This window comes from Phascolarctos cinereus, unplaced genomic scaffold, assembly GCF_003287225.1.
Source record: "Phascolarctos cinereus isolate Bilbo 61053 unplaced genomic scaffold, phaCin_HiC Scaffold_4;HRSCAF=312, whole genome shotgun sequence".
NCBI classification, from domain to species: Eukaryota; Metazoa; Chordata; class Mammalia; order Diprotodontia; family Phascolarctidae; genus Phascolarctos; species Phascolarctos cinereus.
In genome coordinates this window covers 88,944,698-88,961,429 of record NW_027555847.1, presented here as the reverse complement: position 1 = coordinate 88,961,429, position 16,732 = coordinate 88,944,698, and the positions used below count along the sequence as shown (strand labels likewise).

The window sequence follows — 16,732 nt, the reverse complement described above, 5'->3', positions numbered from 1 at the left end:
CCAAAACTTGTGATGGGAGTTCTATTTCATGAGTCAAGTTTTATAATACTTAAAACAACTGGCTTTCCATCAGAGATACTCATAAATATCCAAATCCAAATCCCAGCTCCATTTCTAACTATATCACACTGAGATAAACCCTCCTTATATCCAAGACTCATTTTTCTGATCTATAAAATGAAGGAATTATGTCATGTCCGAAGCTTCTAGACAGTGAACTGATACTTTCAAATGCCCTAAAAAATCCTTAAGCAGTTATTTCACTAGCTAGAAAATTGTTTCTGACCTACAGAAATAAGCTCCAACTTCTTCCTCCTAGGTTCACCACTTCCCCCTCCCCAAATGTGAGGCAATAAACCTTTGCATCTAAACTAAAGAGTACTTCATGTTTGAGGCAGCCAGGTAACATAGTGCATGCAGAGAGCTCAATTTGGAGTCAAGATCTGATTTTAAATCCCGCCTCACTTACTAGCTGTGTGGCCCTCCCATCCCTATTCCTCATCTGTAAAATGATAACAAAATTACCCTCACTGAATTGTTGTGAGAATCAAATAATAAACATAAAATACTTTGCAAACCTTAAGGCAGTATATATATAAATGCTAGCTAGCTATTAATAATTTACACCTAGTGGAATAAATGTTTCCCACTGTTAGCGATGGTGGTCTGCCAACAGAAGCTATATGCCCACTTGTCAGAGATGTTTAAGAAGGGGGCTCCTGTTGAGGGAGGGGAATCCCTGGGAACTTCTGAAGTCTCTCTCATTTCTAAGATTTGGTGATGACTCTGCCCTAGCAGAGGATCTTTGATCACACACAAACTCTTCCTCATATTCCCAATGTACTCATTAGCCACTGTGCATGACTTGGCAGCTGGCTCAGCTCCAGGTACAACACAACGCCCAGAAGTCTGTGGGGCATTTGTTACCTATGTAACAGGCCACTGGAGTCAACTGAGTCTAAAGTTATAGGGAAAAATATGTCCAAATCTGCTTAGAGCCAAGTCTGGTGACAGAAGGAAGGAAAGAAACAAACATTTATTAAGTGCCTACCATGTGCCACTCTGCTAACTGCTTTAAAAATATTATCTCATTTGATTCCTCACAACCATCTCAAAAGATGAGTACTATTATTACCGCCATTGGAGAGTTGAAACTAGGGGCAGCTAGGTAGCGCACTGCATAGAGCACTGGCCCTAGAGTAAGAAGGTCCTGAATTCAAATGTGGCCTCAGACTCGTACTAGCTGTGTGACCCTGGGCAAGTCACTTAATCCCAATTGTCTCAAAAAAAAAAAACAGAGGGAGAGAGAGGAAGAGAGAATTGAAACTGAAGTAGACAAAGAGGTTAAGTGACTTGTCCAGCATTGCACTACTAGTAAGTATCTGGCTGCATTTGAACTCAAGTCCTCCTGCCTCCAGGCTTAATACTCTAGCCAACACCCTACCTAACTGCCTTTCAATCAAAAGAGTTTGAAAGGTAGTAACTGCTAGGTTATTTAACCTATTTTTTTCAAACCTCCAGAAAACTCAAATAGCTGATACTTAAGGAGAGCTAAAGTACCCATATGTATTTATCACTACAGTATATCATCCGCAGAAAGAATAAATACAAGTAGAAAGAAATGTAACAGGTGATCTCTTGAGATTACGTTTTAGAATTTTTCTATTAAGTATCTCAGTTCTGTGGCAATAATGAAGTCTACTACTATGAAAACTGATAATTTCAACTTATAGTTGAAAACTATAAGGAGTACTGGCAATAATACCACTACTGCCCATATTATTTCTCTGCCTTCTGTCTAACACTGAACTTTGGGGCCCAAAGACACAAAGGAGTCTCAGACTTTACCAGTGGATCACAAGGACTGAACAGGGGAAATTAGGTAGATGGAAAAAGGGGAAGAAAAGGAACTAGAAGGCTACAGAGAGAGAGGGACAGCAGGTGTGGGTAGGTTCCAGGGAAGGGATGAGGAGTGATATTGAGCAAGCACCTAAATTCAAATATGCTGTCCTCCATTCTTCAAAATTTTGATGAATGATCTCTCTCCACAGGCATTCCAGAGTACTGGACAAATTGTTTCTTATCTGCTGATGAATTTCCCTGATACCACTTCCAATAATTGGCTTCAATTTGCTATGTGTGCTAGTTAACAAAGGTTAAGCTGACCTCTGTGCTTCAAGAGCACTGACTGGTTTTAGAATAAGGCACCTAAAGAGAAATCAGGAAAGCAAGCAACTCTTAGAAGACATATTTTCCAAACTTGCTTTCACTACAGCACTCCACTAAGGAGTCACTACCCTACCAACATACTCTTCTGGCTCTTTGCCAGTCTAATTCCTGCTAGGCAAGAGAGAGCTGTGTAATATGAAAAAATTTAAGCTGGATAAAATCAGTCAGATCTCAATTTCCTTCACTTAGGAGAAATAATCTTTATTCTAAATAAACAAAACACTGATTATTTAAAAACCTAAACTTCAACAAACACCTTCTTCTTAGATGGGAATGTCCATGGTTAGCCATGATATAAAAACTATTCTTCTTCAACTATAAATTTAGATTACCTATATCCAAAGGGGCATGGGCACTTTTATGGATTTGTCAGTTGGATGTTTCTTTAATTTCACACCATTATTAATTTAGTTCGCTGTTGCAAAGTCTCTTTTTTAACACCAATATTTGGTCAGTGATGCTATATGTCTGAAAATCATGAATATCCTAATCTTAAAAGAACTACAATCTCAGATGACCTAAAATGTAATGAGAAGACAAATAGTGGGCATAAAAACAAGCTGCAGAATGTTACTAAAGGTGACTCACATATAAGTGTACATCCTCCCCACCCTAATACCCCCCAAAAATCTTTTATTCAAGGTCACAAATAAGTGGAAAAACAGTGGGCCAATCATGAAACAAGAGTAAGGGATAGGCCTTAGTGTTACACTGGTATTCATAAAATATTACATGAGTCACAAGGTCCTTAGAAAATTTGGCACATCATTCATGGAAGAACAAGATCAAGACTCACATGGGATGAGAAGACATGGAGGGATTGACATCCTTATCTATGGCAAAAGCATCCACAGCAATGAGATCATAGATCCATCAAAATATGGAAAAACTAGAAAACTCTTATGGGAAAAACCTTCCTAATTTAGAGATGAAGTACTGAAATAAAGCAACAAAGCCCACAAAACAACATCACTGGCTCCCAATAAAATCACAGAGAGCAGGTCAATGGAAAGTCAATTCTTGTACTTCTGATGGTCTCTAGACTTGTCCTCTACAGGGTCCTTCATGCAGCCTTCACTCCACCCAACAAAGAGATCTTCCTTCTTCCAAACCTATCACAATGTTCTTCCTCATATAGACGCTATGCTTATTCCTCAACATCCTAGGAACGACACAAAGGATTGCTGGCTAAGTAATTTCTTGCCTTTACAACTTTGCTTCCTTAGTTTCCTACACCTGGAATGAACTTCCCATCTCTGCCTAATTTCTATTCATTTTTTAAGGGTCTAGCTCAAACGCCACCTTCTCCACAAAATGTTCCTTTGCACATGTTCCTTTCATAGTGTCTTGTATATAACTACTACGTGTATACATACATATGTGTTTATTAAATTTTTAACAGTAATATAATTTACTGATGCTGTATATATTTTTATATGTGCTTGCAGTCTCTCCCATTAGAATGTAAGCATACTGTGAGTAGGGATCATTCTTTTTTTGTACCTTTTCCCTAGTGTCTTGGCACAGAGCCTAACACATGGCAAGTGCTAAATAAACACTTGTTGATTGACTGATTGATGCTATGGATATAAGATTCTTAGATAATTCAATAACATAACTGTTCAATGGTTATCTGATTATTAATATCAAGCAAACCATAAAACAGGAAAACGTATGCTCAACAAATGTGTTTGCCACTGTCGTGGGAGATATGTCTATCACAGAGTCCAAACTGAAAAGAGATTCCTTAAAGGTGGTGAGGACTTTCATTCTTTTGAATGAATTTTTTTTCAACTAACCAAAATCCATTCATCTTCTCTTCCTCCTACCCCATCCCAGCTTGTACAGAAGCCCTTGTTACAAATATGTATAGTCAAGAAAAACAAATTTCCACCTTGGCCATATCAAAAAAAGATATGTCTTAACACATACTCTAAGTCACATAACACATACTTATCTGTCAGAAGAATAGTATGTTTCATCATAAATTATCTGGAATCTGTCTGGAGTCTGTCACTGCACTGATCAGAGTTCTTAAGTCTTTCAAGGTTGTTTGTTTTTAACAGTATTATTATAGTATAAATTGTTCTCTGGGTTCTGTTCACTTTACTTTGCACTGGTTCACAAAAGTCTTCCTAGGTTTTTCTGAAACCACCCCCTTCATCATTTCTTACAGCACAATCATATTCCACAACATTCATATATCATAACTTGTTCCACCATTCCTCAATTTATGGGCATCCATTCAGCTTCCAGGTCTTTGATGCCACAAAATGAACAGCCATAGATATTTTTCTATATATGGTCTCTTTTGCTCTTTCTTTAATCTCTTTGTATAAAGACTTTAAATGAACCTCTTTGTGAATGACATTGTGCTGACTGCATCAAACCCTACAACACTAAAGAGTTTCCTAAATGAAATTTACAATCACTTAAAAAAATTCAGTCTAAAAATCCACAAAGGAAAGTCATGTGGATGAAAGATGCTTATGGTTCTGCTTAAGTTATTCAGCAAGCTCATTTAGCAGCCCAATCAATCAATACACATATCTTGGAGAGACACTGACAATGGATAGTGCTGAATTCAGAACTGGAGAAGAGAAAGAGAGAACAGGCTGGATTATACTTGGGAAATTATATACTTTCCTACAGCCCCAAGCTTCTCCCTGATATAAAAATCTATCTTTTTAACACAAATATTCTTCTGGTAATGACATATGGTTACAAAAAACAGAATTCTTCCCCAAAGAATCAAAATTATGGGTCACCAACAATTGGGGCCAATGGAGAAACTCATGGTAGACACAAACGGATGCAGTATTATTACCAACAACAGAATGCTGCAAAGTAGTGGCATAAAAGACATCATCAAAGAAGTATATGACCAGAAGTGGAATTGGAAAAAAAAAAAAAGAAATGGAATTGGCTAGTAAGATAACAAAGGGGACAGCCTTCATACTACACTAGCAATCTAAAAGCTGGGGCAGGGGGAGTATTAGGGGGGAAGATGTAAAACTTCCAGCACATAGATGGACCCCCAAGGAAAAATTTCTGGAAGGACATGGACAAAAATGAAAAGGTTATGTACAGGCTGCTACTGGCATCCTTGGAGAAAGTACCCAAATCAGTGAGATAACAGGTCCACTGAAGTACTAAAAGACTAGAATGAATGGTTTTCAAGTTAATTCAAACTTCAAAGGACTGTACTGACTTATCGAAACTAGGGTGGGCAATAACATATAGTGGAAGGCAACGACTGACCTTCAGTGTCACAAAGGCCTAATCCAATCTCAATTATGCCATTTACTTTAACCTCTCCAAGACTTAGTTTTGTCATCTGTAAAATGAAGGGGTTGTATTAGATATTATCTAAGTTCTCTACCAGCTCTAACATTCTAGGTCTAAGAAAAGAATAAGGTTTTCTTCATTTTACATTTTTATCCAGTAAAAACTCTGTAACTTGCAGCAGCATTTCCCTCTCAGTGGTTCTTTTTATAAATTAATACAGTGCATCCTTAGCCCCCAATAACAAATAACAGGTAGATGTTGCCTTTTCTCCAAATATTCAAGAATAAACTGTAAGCTTTTATTAGCCCAGTTAAATTTAACCAATAGAAATTATTATGAGGGGCAGCTAGGTGGCGCAGTGGATACAGCACCGGCCCTGAAGTCAGGAGGACCTGAGTTCAAATCCGGCCTCAGATCAAACACTTGACACTTACTAGCTGTGTGACTCTGGGCAAGTCACTTAACCCCAATTACCTAAAAAAAAAATAAAATTTAAATAAAAAAAGAAATTATTATGGAGTCTCTTAAATGTGTTATATATTGTTCTCTGACAGACATTATATAATCATAAAATGTATTCTTTAGAGAATGTCACCTAATTTGGAAGTTACTTTCCAACCTGCATCTCCTTAATTTGAGATATTTAAGGAACCTAGGAAAGTTGGTGAATGAATTCACTAAAGAATGGTGAATCAGGGGATAACTCCCCAAAATAAATTTTTAAAAATTATCAAACATAATTGAAGTAGTTAGAAACATGGATAAAACAAAAAAGACAACAGTTTGGTGGATATCTACAATTAAACTAAGGCAGCCCTTTAAAGCTCTTCACAGTGGCTTATGACTATGTCTCAGTAAGGGCAGCCCAGACAGTTATTCAATGCTACTTTCAAAGGTTATAGGTTAAACACTCCGGTGGATCATTTACTTACTTTTACACATGGTAAAACATTTAAGAAGAGTTAGTCACCAAATGTGAGTCTCCCCAAAATGGCCCAATGCAAATCCATCCTAACTACTGGGGGAAAAAAACATTCAAATCTCAGGATATTAATTCGACAAACATTTTCTAAGTATCTACCATGTGCAAAGCATCATATTAGGTGCTAGGGATACAAAGATGGAAAGATTACACAATCTGTTCTTGAGGAGCTTATAATTTACTAAGAGAATACAGCAAGTAAATAAATGAGTAAATCAAGTAGAATAGAATGGGAGATCTAGATAAAATGCCCTAGGAAGATCTGAGGAGAAAGTGAGGCGATAAGGCAAGGTTTCATGGAAAAGGTGACACCTGAGCTACATCTTTAAGAAAAGAAGAATTTCAACCTATAGAACAACCTGTAGAATTTCAACAACAGCTAGCATTTTTATAGTGTCTACTTATATGCCAGGCACTGTTGCTAAGTGCTTTACATTTGATCCTCACAACTCTGGGAGGTAAGTGCTATTATTATGTCCTCATTTTACAGTTGAGGAAACTGAGGCAAATAGAGGTTAAGTGACTTGCCCAAGGTCATGTAGGATGTGTCTAAGGCTACACTGAAACTCAGGTCTTCCTAACTCCAAGCCCAGTGCTCCATTCACCTAACCTACCTGCTTCTAGGAAGTTGAGCATTCCAGCTGTGGAATGCCTCTATGAATGCAAGGAGACCAAAGACTGAAAGGAAGAAATCCTGGAACAATGAATGTAGAGTGTGTTAAGGGGAATGTGAAATTAAGTATGAGAAAATAAGGTAGAGCCAGATTGTGAAAAGACTAAAATGCTAAGCTGAAAAGTTTGTACTTTATCTTAGGGGTAATAAGGAACCCACTGAAGGAGGTTTCTAAGTAGGAGAGTGACATGGTCAAACACGTACATTAGGGAGATTATTTAGGCAGCTATCCAATGGACTGATAGGAGACAAGAGAATGGAAAGAGGCAGACCAGTAAGGAAGCTACTAAAGTAGTCCAGGCAAGAAGTTTTTGAAGGCATCAACTAGTGTGTATTATTAAAGAGACTGAAGACTGGAGGATGTTAACAGATATGAAGTAGCATCAATAGGACTTGACAAGTGATTAGATGTAAAGGGGTTAGGGAAACTGAAGAGTAAAATAGTATGTTAGTATTTCAAGTATGAGTGATTTTGGTGAATAATACTTCGAACAATGGAAAGGGGATGCTGAAAGAAACCTGGGAAGACAGCAGAACCAGGAGAACAATTTACACAATGACCATAAAAATGTAAAGGAGTACCAAACAATGTTTCAGAAGTCTGATGATGAAATGTGCTCTTACCTATTAGCACAAAGGTGATAAACTGGAGCTGCAGAATGAGAGTGCGTTTTGGGGGAAAGTTAATGTGTTAACTTGCTTAGTTGAGTTACAAGAAAGGGAGAGAAAATGGTCTACAGTGATAGAGATGCAAAAAAAAGTGTCAATGAAACATTTAAAAATACACAGGAGAGCATAAGGAAGTTCAAAAGGGAGCAAAGATAATAAAAAGGGTAATTTTCTTACTACCAAGTTAAACTTAATATGTATTTAAAAGCCCAAACAGTATATAAGAAGTCAGATTATATCTATTTTCTTTTCTGTTTTCTGTATATTAAATGTTTGTGGCAAGGTATATTGAGTTAATAAGAAAAAAATTCTTCCAGAAAAGGGACGCTGGGAGGTGGGCATGTCTGGTAAAGGGAGATGATGAATTCCTTTTTTACATATCTAGAAATGGGTTCCTGAGATGCTGACAAGATACAAAAATTATAGTTGGCCACTAGCAGAGACTAACTGCAATGAGGTCCCAATTGATAACCTTTGAAATGAAGATTGGTAGGCTCCCTCAATCCCATCCATTTTCATCTCACTAAAATTGCTTTGTTACAACAAGTAGCTGGAGAAAGAAGACTGGACCTCAGGAACGACAATCAATTTAGGGGTAAAAAAATCTCACACAGAGAGAGAGAGAGAGAGGAGAGAGAGAGAGAGAGAGACAGAGAGAGAGAGAGAGAGAGAGAGAGAGAGAGAGAGAGAGAGAGAGAGAGAGAGAGAGAGGAATTCTCTGCATAGAAATTATAAATGAAAAGTCATGGAAGAGTAAATGGGATCATTTAAGTAAAGAATCAAAAAAGACTGAAAACAGTTTTGGATCTTTTTTTTGAAAACAATTTTGGGAGATACATTTGAGAATCAGGAAGATGGATGAAACAGTAAAGGAGACAAAGACATGATCTCTATAGGGTAAATTATTACTATTACTAAAATCACTGGTCTTGACCTGCATGTACCCTGTTCTCTCTTTCCTTACACCATCTTTACACAAACCAGTATTTATCCCACACTTCTTATACTTCACATTAATGGCTCACTGACCTTTGAGAAAAGGTCTATTAACCCTATTACATTAATATTTAATTCACTGGCAGTATTAACATGATCTTTTAAAAAGGTGAAAATTAATGTTAATTTAGTTCTGTATCTAACTGACCTAATCTTTAAAAAGAGACCCAAAATACGCATGTAAGCTTGAGCCAATCTCTAGTTTCCCTCTGATCCGTCTCCATGCTGACATAATTTGACTTAATTGAGCACAGGAAATGTTCATGCTAATAGTACCAATTGTTTGTACTTAGGAGAAAAAAAAATGAGACAGCATGGAATAGAAATAAAATTGTATTTAATATTTTTAAACTTTTTAAATACTGCAAAAAAAAATTAATACTTCCCAAACATCAGGAAAGATTCTGTTTTGACCAGATCCATGGTTTTAATTCCTCAGAAGCTAAAGACAGACACATGTTACACACATACAAACAAATAAGAGTTATAAGCCCAATTGTACTTTCCCTAAAATCTCATCACTGATCAAATTTTAAAAAAAAACACAAATCCAAAAATATTTACTGATTACTTACTGTTATGTTATCATGGGAAGCCAATATGGCACAGTAAAAATAGCACTAAACAAGAAACTTAGGTTTGAATCCCACTGCTACCATCTTCTCTGTGTGACCTTCCCTCTCTGAGCTTCAGTGTTTTTATCTCTGCCCAGTCTGCTTCAAAGGGCTATTGTGAGGATCAAATGAGATGATGGCTATGAATGTACTTAAAAGCACAGTCTCATCATAAAGTACTGTGAAATGCAAGGCTCTGTGCAAGGATTAACCGCGTAGTAAGGAAATCATCTAATAGTCACTTTACATTTTTGCCAGATAATTTGAGTAACCACAAACCATGTTATCATAAAAAAACAAGAACTTGAAATTGTTTTCAAATATATTACTGTAATTAAATTTATATTTTACATTCATTAAAACATATAATCATAATCTGTATTCATTTCTCTTGTGCATCAATTGACTGTGGAATGCAGAGTCACAGCTCTGACCTAGTTTTGGATCCTGGCTCTATTTCTATGAACAAGTTCCTTTCACAATCTGGGTCCAAGTGTAAAAGAGTGACTTGGGCTTAATGTCTCTAATGTCTCTAAGATCCATTCCAGTTCTAGATCCTATAAGCTGAACAAAACCTAGAGCTCCTATGGAGAAATTTTGTCTTGAACACATTAGACAAAAACAATTATGAAGCTCTTAAAATGAAAATGAGTTTACTAAATGCCAGTGAGAAGAGTTAGAGTTCAAAGGCAAATGCTATGTATCTAAGTACAGAGGCTTCACCTTAAGAATCTGTGTGTGTGTGTGTGTGTGTGTGTGTTCAGGGTGCTAAGCTATCATTTAGACAAGGCCAAACACAGCCCTGCAAAGTGTCACAAGTGGAAAAGAGGAGACACAAATCAGCCCTCTGGAAGAGCAGATGTCTCCTTTTGTTTTTTGTAATGATCTTGTCATTTCAAATCTAAAAAGAGATGCTGTCAAAGGAGCTAGGTGCCTCCTTAAGGTCCCTTTGGAAATGATGAAAACTTGGCTACTAGAAGCACAAAGTGACCCAAATCAATCTGCCCAAAACAAATGCAGCTATAACAAGCAAGTTTAATAAGATAAAAGCAAGGGTGGGAGAGAAGGCAACTACTAATCTTTATTTAGGAGGCCATCAAAATGGGGCCTCAATGCAACTAATTTCTGCTAATGGCTAACTATAATTTTTTTTATCTTGTCACCATCCCCTACAGTTTACTAGAGCTGTTTGCATTAAGCTACAAAATCAATAGGCTCAGCTAAAAAGAGTTTGCTTTTTCTAGTACAGAATGAATTCCTTGAGGTGAGGGAAAAAACCTAGCTACCCTGAAAAGTGAAACTCTTTTTAAAAGGCTTTAAAAAAGCCTCTCCCCAAATCATATTCATTATGATTTTTCATTCTGATATGAGCAAAAACAAGTAACTTTTGAAAATCAACCCTGAGACCAGCAAACACAGTAAATATAAATAGTGCACAATTTTAAATGGTCTTAAAGGGTCTTTCAGCTATACAATTCAACCTATAATTCTAAACCTATTGAAAGAAAAATACCACTACTGAAAAAATATCCAATGAAATGCCTAAGTGTTTTTCTCCTTAGTTCTGCTTATTTCTGTTTCTGAACCAGGTACTAGAGCTATGCTACTATCCTCAAGTTCTAAACCATAAGAAAAAGCTAAGTAAATACTGAGAATGCTAACATCAAAATGAGTGCAGTATACAAAATCTGACTAAAAAGTGTGGAGTGAGTATTAGTCATGGTCATCTGAATAATTCTATTCACTAGGTAAGCACTGAAATTGGCTCCTTTAAAGAATGGGAGTAAGAAATCACTCAGTGGTCAGAGAAAACAAAAGGCTTGTAACACAGTATCAAAGATTCTACTTAAAAGAGACACACCAGTCATAGCAGAAAAAAAGTACTTAAGAACCAGAAAGCATTAAAGTTCAAATCAAAGGTCCAATATCTGCTAGATGTAAGATTTTTGTGCTTTAGATATATGGGGAATTATTATTATAGGAAGGCAATGACCAAGAAAAACTCCAACATATTTCAAAAAGATTAGCCATGGATACATTAGTTATTTAATTCCATCGATTTAGTAACAGTTCTTTCCAATTTTAACAAAGGAGAAGAAAGAGAATCTCCCCCAAACTAGTATCAGGAACTGGGATCACCCTTTTCTACACACACACACACACACACACACACACACACACACACACACACACCCCCCACCTATATTGAAGGGGCCCCTTGTCTCAAGTGAAGAATAAGAGTATGAAATGGTATTTTATACTCTTAAGTCCTGTACAAACTGTTCTGTAAAAGAAATAAAGGGCTCTCTCAGTTGATTCTCCTCACTCCAGCCACAACAGTACCAAATGCCAACCAATCTTTTAGCTTCCCTCAGCTCAAACTCTCCAGACGAGGGGACCATAAAGTACCTCCAAATGCAGTTACTTCATCTTTATCCACCAATAAGCATCTAAATGGTTTCTGGTCTGGTGCTCTTTAAACCTGATGATGGTAGCCAGGGTCCTCTCTGTTGGAGATACCATCTATCACTGAGATATCTAAGGGTATGAGTACCATGCTGTCTTCTCTATCCCACTATTACTAGGCCTCATTAGCCTGACAAGTCATGACAAGTCTGTCTGAGCTTCAGTTTTCTCTCATCTGTATAATGGCAACAGGATTAAATCTTATTAACAATAATAACAGCGACAGGTTATTCCTTCTCAACACTCCAGGCTGGTGATAAGCTGTATGATACATAGGTTATTAGTAGAGGAATAAACATGAAGTAGAGGACAAAGTTGGTTTCTCTCTATTTAGCAATTCAAAATCTATAGCTGACCCATGCCAACCTTCTTCACCTAGCTCCAGGTTCCACATTAAGGCAGGAGTTAATGATGTACCTATTCTACTCCTACACAGACTGGGGGGGAAGCCAAGGGGGAGAGGTGGAGAAGAGGAAGAGAAGGACTATTTTAAGAGAAAGACTACGTTTCTTTTCCTGTAACTTGCCCACCTCACATGGCTGGGAACAGGGAAGAAGTTCCAGAAGACATTCCAACCTGTTCCACGATTGACAAGTCCTAATAACTGCATTGAAGCCAAATTAAAAAGGCAAGGAACCCACTTTAAGCATCATAAATATGTGTCCTCTGTCTTTATTCTCAGCTCTATGGATTGTAATACTGTAACAACTATACATGAAATCCAAGACAAAGAACCAACAAAACTAAAAAATGCCAGAATATGATCCAAATTATTCAAATGCTTTAACCTTGATAAGGACTTTGCTACTTCAATTCAGAAAAGAACGCTATACTTAAAAACAGGCTTCTCAAACTAATAAATGATATTCACATTAGCTTTCAACAAACAGTTTACTACTAAATTGTAGTAAGAAAAAAAATGTTCACAAGAAGTGACCTCTTTCCATACCACTGGGCTCAAAAGCATCATGGGAGACACCAATTCTCAGTGTTTACCTGCTGATCAATGACACCTCATGAAGTATTTGGAAATGTGACCAAGTGGGAAAAAACCCCCACTAGATTTAGAATCAGAAAACTTGGGTTCTAATCCCAGTTTTATAATTTGCAATCCGTGTGACTTTAGCCACCTCATTTATTTTCTCTGGGATTCAGTTTCCTCATCCATAAAATGTGGGATAATTTCTAAAATCTTTTCCAGTTCAAAATCCCATGACCCAAAGTGTTCTGTAGTTTCAAGATGTTCTCTTACCACAGCCACTTTGTAACTTGCTATTCTCTTCAAAGGCAGATGCCTAGCTTCTGCTCCACTCCCACCCATCCACCCAAGCATTCAGCCTGTCCAGGGTGGAAAAGCGAGACCCGACGTTATCCTGACTCATTGCCCAAGCCCCTTCTCAAAATTACTTTGGTATGCCATCTAGGAAAGTACTAAATAAAATTGTGTGCTTATGGAAGTATAAAACAACAAAACGAGGGAATCTAATTATTTGTTAAAGTATAAAACACTATGAATTTATACTGAGAGCCTATGTGAAAAACAAAAAGCAAGAATCTAATATTTACTCTACACTCTGCCCGGCACTATGGCAACAAGAAGATTTTTCCAACATGGCTAGAGAGACAAGATAGACAAAAAACAGCTAAAGGCACAGAATCAAAGATAACAATGAGCTTCTTAAGTATGCAACTCCTATGAACTGTTAAGACAAAAGGAGGAACAGCCTGTGCCCTCAAGGGGTTTGGTTACATTCTCCTAAAGACTATGCAGTGCAGAATAAGTGCTAAAAACACTGAGTGTATTCTGCTTCATATCCCTTCAGAGCACCTATTAATAGTACTGGGTACATGGTAGGTGCTCAATAAATGCCTACCTATTGATATTTAAAAATCTGACTTGGTTTACAACACAAGCAATGAAACAAAGTATATAATAAATGGAAGAACCACAAATTTAAAAATACTTTCTGTGTCAAGGGAACAAAAAAGACAATTCAATCTAGTGGAAAGAATACACATTATAGAGTCAGAAGACTCATGTTCAGATCCCAGATGTGCTACTTAGTATAGCTATTAATCTTGCACAAGTTGCAACTCTCATGGTCTGTTACCTTATTTATAAAATCAGGTTGCCAGGCTAAATAATTTATAATCCATTCCTTATAGAAGAATGGTCCTTGAGTGAACTGTGAAGTGAGGACAGGGAGATAGGTGGAGACAGGTTGGCACAATGGATCCTGAGACAGGAAGACCTGAGTTCAAATGTGGCCACAGACATTCACTAGCTATGACTCTGGTCAAGTCACCTAACCTGTTTGCCTCAGTTTCCTCATCTATAAAATGGAGATAATACCACCCACTTCCCAGGGTTGTTGTGAAGAACAAATGAGATAACAAATACAAAGCACTTAGCCCAGTGCCTGGTACACATACATATGAGTTTATTATTTTCTTCTTATTATTCTCATAAAGTTCTCTTCCAGTTTCATTTTCATGAATCTTTTGATTTCTTGCTTAAGTAAGGTAATAATAATTCACACTTACAATACTTTAATCTCTGCAAAGCTCTTTTCTCACAGTTCTGTGATGTTAGCATTATTCTCCCCAAGGCGCTCTTGATTACAAACTGCAGGACTCTTTTTCACTGCACCACACTGGCTCCTCTCAAAATAAAAGTTCAGCTCTGAGGAAACTAAGCCCAACCCCAGCCACAATAACAAGGTACGGCTTCACACAAACAAGTCTCCCTGGTATGCAGTTTATTATTCTCTCTGGGAGCAAGTCCTAACATTTTAAGGTTAGAAGCACAGACTTGCAGCAAATTCAAATGACCAGAATGTTAATTACCCAAAGTGGGTGGGCAAGGCTAGAGGGCTGGGGAGAGAAGGTGCGAGTTGCGCCTTCTCTTACTCCTCTATATAGTTTACCATTCCACCCACAGCTTCTAACCTTCATCAGACAGACAGACACACACACACACACACACACACACACACACACACACACACACACACACAGCTCGAGCATAAGAGCGCCAACTTTATCACTATATAGTCTATTACATACATTCAAACTAGTTTCTAGATTTTACAGGACCACACCAGACAATTCCTGTCCTTTTCCTCCTCAGCCACCTGCCCACCCACTCCACTTTACATTCACTAAAGTTTCAGCTTTAGTTATTATATTTAACTCATATGCTTGAAATTTCAGTCTTCGGCTTACTTTTGCTAATGAACATTGATGAAAAGACTCAAAGGATATCTTTGAATACATCTTCTCACTTTACCAATGCTTTGCCAACTGGGGCAGCTAGGTGGCACAGAGGATAGAGCTCCAGCCTTGGAGTCAGGAGGACCTGAGTTCAAATCTGTCCTCAGACACTGACATTTAACTAGCTGTATGACCCTGGGCAAGTCACTTAATCCCAATTGCCTCACCAAAAAAAAAGCAAATACTTTGCCAACTAATGTGGCAGTTAACATTTATAGCTCCAATAATTTGTCTTTGTTCATTGGGGAAAACAGTCAAATTAAGGCCAGTACCTTACTGATCATATTATAACTGAACTTATTCTACGCTGTATTAATATTGCTAATGTACAAATATGATCAGGTCATATATATACTTGCTCAAAAAACCTTTCATGGTTTTCTACTATCTACTGAATAAATTACAAATTCCTTAACCTGGCATTCAAGGCTTTCTATAATAAAATCCCAAATTATTCTTCATTTCCCCAAATGTGCCACATGCTTACATGATTCCATTTATTTATTCACATAATATTCCCTCAACTTGGAAAGACATGGGAAGGCCTTACCTAATTTTGTCTGACTTTATCCTTTGATCCTTTAAAGGATCAGCTCAAAATGCTACTATTATAACATTATCTCCGTCTTAAGTTCCCATAACACTTCATTTCTACTTTTTTAATGGCACATATACTACCTTATATATGTACATAACTCATGTACTTTACTAGAATGCAAATTATTTGAAGGTAGGCACCTTAATGTCATTCATCTCAGTATTTTCCATAATGTTCTGCACAGAGTAAATGTTTATTAATTTCACCAAACCAGACTTTTATGTAAAAGCCAAAGTCTTAGCTAAATGGACTTCCTAACATTTAGTATATTATTAAGAGCTATAATATTCTCTAGCCACAAAGCATAGGAGGAGTCAGGTTAAGTTTAGCCTAGAGTAGATTTTGTGCCCCTTGGGACTATGTCAAGCTGACTCCTTGACAGCTGGCTAGGTAGCTATGAAGAAGCAATTTGAGTGCTTCTTCCATAAAGATGAAATATTATTGCACAGAGAAGTTTAATTGATGTTTATGAAATGAAGGAAAGGAAAATGACAAGAGGCCAATAACATGCCAAAAGCCTTTTGGAAGGAAGAGGAAGGAAACAGCCTTACAAGTGATCTGGAAGCATCACGCAAATCAGCTGAAGGAACTAGGGTTGACTGGCCTGCACATCTTAGCTCTCTCCAAGTATTTTAAGTGCTATCACATGGAAGAGGGAACTGACTTGTTCCTCTTGGTCTCAGGGACAGAAATGGGAGCAAGAGGTGGAAGTGAAAAGGAGACCAATTTCAGTTTAATGCAAGGAAACACTTTGCACAATGAGAGCTACCCAAAAAAGAATGGGTTATTATAGGGGATGATGCAAGGGAATTCTATTCTGATTCTCCTAAATGAGCTGAACTGGTTCAGTGGAGGCTGAAGGTTTGGCTCCCTTGAGTACAAAACACTTTACAGGTACTAACAACCTCCACCAGCTAGATCAAAAGTAAACAAAGGTGGAGCCA

At 37.4% G+C, this 16,732-nt stretch overlaps 1 protein-coding gene across 2 annotated transcripts in view; it reads right to left on the bottom strand.

The window, feature by feature from the left end:
* IP6K2 (inositol hexakisphosphate kinase 2) overlaps window positions 1-16,732 on the bottom strand; it is a 46,265-nt gene that overhangs the window by 14,732 nt on the left and 14,801 nt on the right. Inside the window, exon 1 of one of the 2 annotated variants that reach the window (XM_020998985.2) lies at window positions 9,413-9,435. The exons of the other annotated variant lie outside the window; for it this stretch is intronic. The gene's annotated coding sequence lies outside the window, so the exon portion shown is untranslated. Of the gene's footprint in view, window positions 1-9,412; window positions 9,436-16,732 lie in introns of those variants that run through there. 2 annotated transcript variants of the gene reach the window in all.